Raw genomic sequence first — 8,148 nt, forward strand, 5'->3', positions numbered from 1 at the left:
TAGATTACACCAATTTATTCGTTGTGAGTGAGCAGGACTTAAATAAATTAGGTTAAATGAACTAATACATTTTTAGTTTGCAGTACTCAATTTAACTTAAATTAATTAGTATCACAAACTTATTTATTCTGAGTTTTCCTACTGAATTAACATTGTATTTATTTAGCAATCTGTAGCACGAGGGGTTGGACGAAGACATTTGAGAGAGTGAAATTTCGCTGTCTTTAATTGGACCACATCGCACTGCAACAGACTGCAACAGACGAGACACGACATGACCACGCCAGTTCCACTGAAGGCATTCTCTGACTAGCATAAACAACAAAGGATGACCAAAAAGCACGAAAATAAATCTACATGAAGCCCTTTAGTAATTAATTATCGCTCACCTGCAACAGACAAGACACGACATGACTACGCCAGTTCCACTGAAGGCATTCTCTGACTAGGATCTGTGAGGACCCCTGCACTGCCTTCACCCGCCTGCACTGGTTCCCAAGTATCTCCTGACTAAAACTCCTTACGTTACAGAACGTTTTATGCATGTCCAACACAAATTAGGCAACATGTAATATTACAAAAATAAAAATAGAACCTTTTAAGTAGGCCTGGGCGGTGTTTTATAAATGGGCAAAAATTACTGTTCATCCCACATTCTCCCCTGCAAAAATTCATGGCGTCCCGACATTCCACACAGTCCATCATATAAGTCTTTAACTTCAGAGCCACATCGCCAGAGTGGAAGTCAGTCCAAATAAATGAGGCACCACAAGTCCATCGACTGTTGTGCACATGGTGTTATCTCCCTTTTCCACCACGTTCACTGGAAGACACCACTGCGCGGTGGTATCTAACGACATGCTCTGCTTCACAGGCAAAGTACCTCCACTGAAAGAAGATTCTTAAACACCAGGCCATGACTCTGTGTACAAGCTCATAAGGCTGTTACCTTGATACTGTGACATGCTCGCAATCTATGTTCAGGCTGTGGTGTGTCTTCATGTCAATGTGGTCAATGTGTCATCTGTAAGTAAGTGCTTATGGTTGAACATCTTACCGAACTCAAGGTCGAAATAATGAACTAACAACAGTATCAGACCACAGTGTGTGTAAAAGAAGGCTGACCTAAAGTGTTGTATGTAAGTGTTTTAGGTGGCATTATGTGTCTGAAAGGATACTGTCGAAAGGTGGCTGGCTGGCGCCCAGCATCCTCGTCTGCTTCATCAGATGATGTTGTAGGGCTCTGGTGTGTGGCAGGACTGGCTGGAACCTCATCTTGAGCTGGATCCTCCAACTCGGACCCTCTAACTCGGACCTCACACCGTCATCAGCACTCAGCAGACCATCTGGAGCGTCCTCGGAGTCATCTCTTTGAAATTCCTTATTGATGCTCCTGTCGTGATGTCTAGGGGTTGGTTGTGGCTGGAACTCTTCTGCGTCTGCCTCAACTGACTCCGGGTCGGTTTTGAGATGATTGCATGCCACTCTGCTTCACTATCAGAATCTTCTGTCTCAGAGTTACTATTCTCATCTTGGCTTGCACTTTTCTCTTTAGTCCTTGCAGATTTTACACATGTTGGCAGAACATCTTCAGCAATGGGCAGGTAGTCGCAAGGCAGCAACAAGTTGCAATGAATGACACGGGTCTTTCCTGGACCTCTCTCAGGCTTGATCACATAAACAGGAATGTCAGGTTTCTTTTCAACAACATGAACTTTTTCCTCCCAGTACGACCTGAGTTTACCTGGGCCACCACGCTCAGAGAAGTTGCGCACAAGCACCCTGCTTCCTGGTTGAAACTCTGCACCATATGCTTTTCTGTCATAGTATGTTTTTGATCTGGCCTGCCCTTTACTGTCACTTTTTGAGGTGATATTGTATGCTTCCAACATGTGTTTGCGCCACTTGTATGCATTTTCGCTGTGGGATGTGCTTTCTTCCTCGTCGCCACCAGGGGTCAGGCTAAACATAATGTCAATGGGCAGCCTGGGGCTCCCACCAAAGAGTAGATAATGAGGAGAAAACTCAGTTGCTTCATTTCGCGTACAATTATACGCATGCACCACTTTGTCAAGTGAACTTTTCCAGTCAGCTTTGGCTTTCTCAGGCAGGTTTCTTAGCATGGAGCGTAATGTGATTAAACCTTTTGACTTGGCGATTCCCGGCAGGGTGGTATGGAGTCGTATGGGAACCTTGAATGCCGCAATACTCTTGGAGTTTAAAAAACAACTTATTTTCGAATTCTCTGCCCTGATCGTGGTGCAGCTTAGTAGAGAACCCAAACCTGAGCACATAATCCCCAAACAGTTTGTTTGATGCAGTTTTTGCTGACTTGTTGGTGCATGCATATGCCTGGGCAAATCTTGTAAAATGGTCCATGACTACTAGCACATACTCATAGCCCCCCTTACTTGGCTCTAAGTGTAGAAAGTCTATGGAAACCAGCTCGAACAGGTAGGTGGTCACAATGTTAGTTAAAGGTGCTCTAGTTGGCTTGTGGGATGAACAGTAATTTTTGTCCATTTATAAAACACTGCCCAGGCCTACTTAAAAGGTTCTATTTTTGTTTTCTTGCGCTTCGTTTAGTTTCAACTTTGGGTTTTAGAGTTTTGGCTGTATCTTTAGCTGACAAATTGTACAGCGGCTTAGCGATTCTAGAGAGGTTTTGGATGTAGGGCCAATAGTATGATATGAACCCTAAGATCTTTCTCAGCTCACCCACATCTGTTGGCTTTTGGTCTTTCAAAACTTGTACCGGTGCTAGCTCTGTTGGATCCATACTATATCCATCTTTGGACACAATCTTTCCTAGGAACTTTACTTTGTTCTAAAAAACCTCACATTTTCTCAGAGTTAATTTGACACCATGCTGCTGGTAACGACGCAGCACCTCTTTCATGTCCTGTAGGTGATCAAATGTTGTGCTGTGTACTAGGTTATCATCCAAATAGGGCTGGCACGTTTCATCCCTCAAACCCGCAAGACACTCTTCCATGCTTCTCTGGAACTCTGCAGGAGCTGTGGAGAGGCCAAAAGGGATCCTCACCCACTCATAAAGGCCCCACGGTGTTATGAAGGCGGTGAGTGGTCTGCTTTCCTCCTCCAAGAACCCTTGGTAGTAGGTCTTCCTCTGGTCTAAAACACAGAACCATGCACTTCCGCATAAGCTGTTCAGGATATCCTGCACACGGGGAATGGGGTGTCTATCTGCTATGGACTTGAGGTTTAGCGCTCTATAATCGATGCACAGGCGCAGCGTCACATCCTTTTTGTGAACACATACAAGTGGTGAGGAATAAGGAGAACGTGACTTTTGGATCCATCCTCTATTTAGTAGATCCTCTAGGTATTCCTTCACCTCCCTGTGGAGTGGTTTTGGTACTGAGGTATACGTTCGTGTAACAGGGGTAGTGTCTTTCAGACGAATATTTACTTTTAGTGATGGGATGCATCCAAGGTCTTGATCTCCCTTAGAAAAGGCTTGAAACTCCTCTCTTATCACTGTCCGTACCTTGTCCTGCTGCTCCGGTGTCAGATGTTCAAGATTCACAAGTGGGTCCCACAGTTCTGTTTGATGCCGTTGTCCTTGTGCGTCTGTATCGGTGTCGTGAATTACACTGTCATTTTTGTTTTCAGCACTGGACGAGTAACCAGGATCTCCCTGTTCTGTCTGCAGCGGTTGCACACTTGCTGGGTAGACTGCTTTAACCTGCTGGAGCTGGCCTAATACAGTATGTGCTGTGAGAGTAATACTGCTACTACTTTCATTTGTAACTGGCACAGAAACTTTTGACCGACCTCCCTTATGTACGGTTATTACTGCCTCATTTTAAAGCTAGTCCGTCTGGCCACCTTGAACTATCTACAGGTTCAAACAAGGCATCTTGTCCCTCTGCACTGGTGTTTCTGCGTACATTGCACTTCACCATCTGAGTTTGACCCGGGGGAATAGTTACTCTTGGTTGCCCCACTCTCACTACTCCCTCCCTCATGTCTTTGTCATTCTTCTTTGCCAACTGTATGAATATTTCAGTTTTTGAGCAGGCAAGTGCAAATGCTTCTTGTACTGATGCTGAGGTAAAGTCTGGATATTGCTCCATCCCATTTTCGACTAACTAGAATCACATTAAAGCCTGTTATGGGTGGCTCAGCAACACCTGGCTCATCTGAGATCAACACTGGGGTATGAGTTCATATGGGCCTTGGTTCGAGGTATTAAGATTGAATTTGAATTCTACCCAACCAGAGAAGGGGATAACTGTTTGGTTTTCTGCCTTACCAACCAGTGTTTCATCTTCATCCAGAAGCTCATCCAGGCGGCGTGTGGCAATATGTGGGAGGTAAGTACGACGCCAGCTTTCATTAATTATGGTTACCTGTTAACCAGTGTCCCATAATGCTTTTGTAGGCACTCCCTCAAAACAGCAGTCAACTAGACATTTCTTGCTGAAGAGAGCATGAAGCTTGGCTTGGCGACGTATGGCTTGGCGACGTGTGGCTTGGCGACGTGTGGCTTGGCGACGTGTGGCTTGGCGACTTGTGGCTTGGCGACGTGATGTCATCAGATTGGTGGAAGTGGAACTCACCCCTTGGTGTGCACTGTTTTTGTTTTGTATCTGAGCTTCAAGTTGTCTTATTCTTTCTAGAAGCAGCTCCTGCACCTTACTGTCTTTTTCAGAATAGTCTCTTGATGTAAAGTGTGTTGGCGCCACCTTGTGGGGTTTGACATTTATCGTCTCTAGCCTGTTACCAGCTCTCCGAGCTCCTCTGCACCCTCTTGAGAAGTGTCCTGTTGATCCGCACTTAAAACAATGTTCACATTGATCACTCTGGTCACTCTCTTCACAAGCTGCTCATGCTCGCCGTTGGATCCATTTTAGGCTGGGAGTAGCACGCTGCTGGCGGCCGTGCAGACTTTTCTTAATGTCAGCCAACTCCTCTCGGAGTAGTGTCACCGTTTCATGCAACTCGGGGTCTCTTGAGTGCGACGATGCTGGAGTTTTTCGAGTCTTTGGTTTATCAGTGTCCATTTGGTCTTGTACACCCACTTTCATTTCGGAAATAGAGTTACTCTCTGTTGAGCCCATTTGCGCTCCTGCCTGTAGCTCGTGAACTTTTGGAGTTCTATTTGCAGCATTTTTGCGCTGTTTGGATTGGCGTTCTGACTCTACACTAGCAGCTTCATTCAGCTTATCAATGAGAGTCTCATTTGTGACCGCAACATCATCTAAATAAGGCTTAAGCTGGAATTTGATGTGATCCCTAATAAGCCCTGTGCTGACTGACCTCAAAAACTTCAGTTAAATCACAACTGGACTGTTTTGGTCATCTGAGCCTGATTCTTTAGCAGCAAGGAGCAGTCTCTCTTTGAGTTCTATGGCTCTGAATAGAAAGTTTTGGGGAGATTCGTGGCTGTCCTGAGTGACATTCACCAGCTTGTGATACAAGTCCATGGAACCATCCTCTTTGAAGTGCCCCTTTAATATAGTCTTTAACTGTGAGAGAGTGAGGTCACTTTTGACTTCAAGCATGTCCCGTAAACTTAATCCTGGGCTGGTGACTTTTACTACAGCTTCCACAACTTCATCTTCACTGTGTCCTTTCATTAACCCTCTCTCAATTTGGTGCATTAGGTTTGTGAATGACATCTTATCTTTCTGTCCTTTTTCCCCAATTTGTCCACTTATTTTAAATTCTTTCCTTATTGTGACTTCTTGTAATCTGCCTATGGGCAGACTGAAGCTTGGGTGCATGGAGGGCTCATGCTGTAGAAAAGGAATGCTTCCTTTGTCACCCTGTCTCTTTCTTTCACTCACAGGTGTTTGTATGTTTCCTTGAAGATGTTCTGTTTCTGTAGCATTTATTTTAATAGGACCAGTTGTGCTTAAAGTTAGTAAACTGACCAAATGTTGTTTTGCCACATCATCTTCTTCCATTTCAATTACTTTGTCTGTAGATTCCATTATTGCTTTTATGACTGCCCGCCTGGTCGCTGCACTTCCATACTCATCTTTAGCACGCACACACACCTCTTTGAGCTCCTCCAGCCTCAGAGTCCAGGGCTGCTGTGCTAGCTGCTCGGCTTATTCCTCGAGGCTAATCTTGCTCGCTCTGTGTGTTGTGGCACTCCGCCTCCCTCGTTAATGCGCGTGACCGTCAGCTGTGGAGTTATACGATAACTTTTTTTGTGGAAAACACACTCAGAAGGCTAAATCCATCCTGGACGAGCCCCCATATGTAGCACAAGGGGTTGGATGAAGACACTTGAGAGTGAAATTTCGCTGTCTTTAATTGGACCACATCGCACTGCAACAGACTGCAACAGACGAGACACGACATGACCATGCTGGGCTGGAGGTGCACTCCATTTGGATCCTGCTGCTGAGCATCTTCAATTACATTCAGAACCCCAAATGTGACTGAGGCAAGTGCTTCTTCTTTCGCTGTGTCCTGCAAAAAAACACACAGGTCTAGTTATTGAATGTGGTCTTCTTTTGGAGGAGGAAGGGAGGGAAATTGCTAAGATTTTAAAGTTGACCTCATTTTAAAGATTTTATATACAGTACTCTTGGTTGACAATGTCTTTTTTAATTCATCCAAGGGGATTTTTTTCACTGTGTTGGGGAAAATAATTATAATTTAAATGAAATATGAAATACATAAACATGATTTGTCAATAAACTGATATCAATGTTTCTTTTACTTACGAGGCAAGTATTGTAAACTTCAGTGGAGTGAGGAGAACTGGCAGACCTTTGAGGACAACTGTCTGAAGTGCTGTCATATCAGGCGACTGAAATTACAAAGAGAACAGATACCAGTCAAGAACTTTGTAGCATTTTGCGAATTTAGGAGAATATGCGTTGTGTCCTGTATTTCTTGACTTACTGTATTAGGTCCCAGCACTTGAGGGATATGCAAAATACGTGAAACAGGCCTATGGTAATGAACCTTCCCCAAACACAACATTAATCAGAATGCCTTGTTTCAACTAGTGGGTCTGCATAGAACATATTCTTGAAAAAAAAATGGAGATGGACGGATTGATCGCTTTCTAAGATCTTGTGGGCACATTTGGTTGATTTGTGACGAGGCTCCACAATTCACCCTACTGTGCAAGAAACACTGGAAATCAGTGCGCTCAGACAATGTAAGGTGCTTGTTAATAGCCGACAAGTTTAAGCGTCAGATTCAATCTGTCCCATCTCCTACACAAAACCAACCAGAGTAACCGACGCTGCTCTAATATGGGAAAAGCAAAAATATTTACAATTAAAACAGCGTTTAATTCAGCGACGTACTCGTCGCAAAATAGTGCGACTTTTGGCGGTTAAAGGGATGGACAAGCATTGAGCAGTCTTAGTTCGGAGAAGCCAAGCTGTCAAGTTAAATGAATACTCCAACGGTTAATTGGAATTTAGCAATTATTTTCACAATGATAAAACATTAACGGTAGCTTTTGTGTGCCTGTCCATACAGTGTATGCGACGAAGTGACTTTTGTGGAGTCCGGCGCCATTATTGCTGAGTACATCATGTATTCATGACAATTAAGCCCTTGGCGGTGACACGCACTAACGTGAAACCACAACAACAACACTTTGGCGGTTCATAAAATAGTTTACTTACCAAGTAACACTGGTTCAGACGAAAGGGTCCGCTTCTAGTTTACACAGGTTCCATTAAATTCCACCGTGGATTTTCCATTGTGTTGAGAGAGGCGTGCGTACGTCCGTACGAAATGGTGCAGGTCTGCGCATGTCTGGAAGAACCCGCAAAGGACCCTGGGACAATAACTTACTCTATCGAATTTGACTGGACTCGGTTACGTAAGTTACGTTACGTTAAGTTAAGCATGTTCCCCAACCCAAAAGTTCTAATTTAAGATTAGTGTTCATAACAAGTTAATGAATTTTGAGTTAGGTTCACTAATAGTGTTCTATTAATTTGAATTTTTGTTTTTACAGTGCACGAAAATGAAATTACGACCATTTTTACACCGAGCTCACAGGCGCCAGTCTACCAAAATAGAGTGCTGGTAATTTAGTTTCACGGCACTGTAAAACCTATCAGTACAGCTTAATAAAAAGAAAAAAATTGTTTCCGTTACAATCAGTCATTCCAAAAGAATAACCTGACTTAAAAAGGA

General features: G+C 43.9%; 1 long non-coding RNA gene across 1 annotated transcript; it reads right to left on the bottom strand.

Moving 5' to 3' along the window:
- Positions 1–208: 208 nt before the first annotated feature.
- On the bottom strand, positions 209–7,752 carry LOC147135021 (uncharacterized). Its single transcript, XR_015089959.1, has 3 exons — positions 7,629–7,752; positions 6,708–6,793; positions 209–6,450 (listed from the first exon to the last, which is right to left on the bottom strand). It is a non-coding gene; the product is annotated as an uncharacterized LOC147135021 (long non-coding RNA).
- Positions 7,753–8,148: the final 396 nt, after the last annotated feature.

This window comes from Filicampus tigris, chromosome 16, assembly GCF_054856515.1.
Source record: "Filicampus tigris isolate MCC_2025a chromosome 16, RoL_Ftig_1.0, whole genome shotgun sequence".
Taxonomy (NCBI): Eukaryota; Metazoa; Chordata; class Actinopteri; order Syngnathiformes; family Syngnathidae; genus Filicampus; species Filicampus tigris.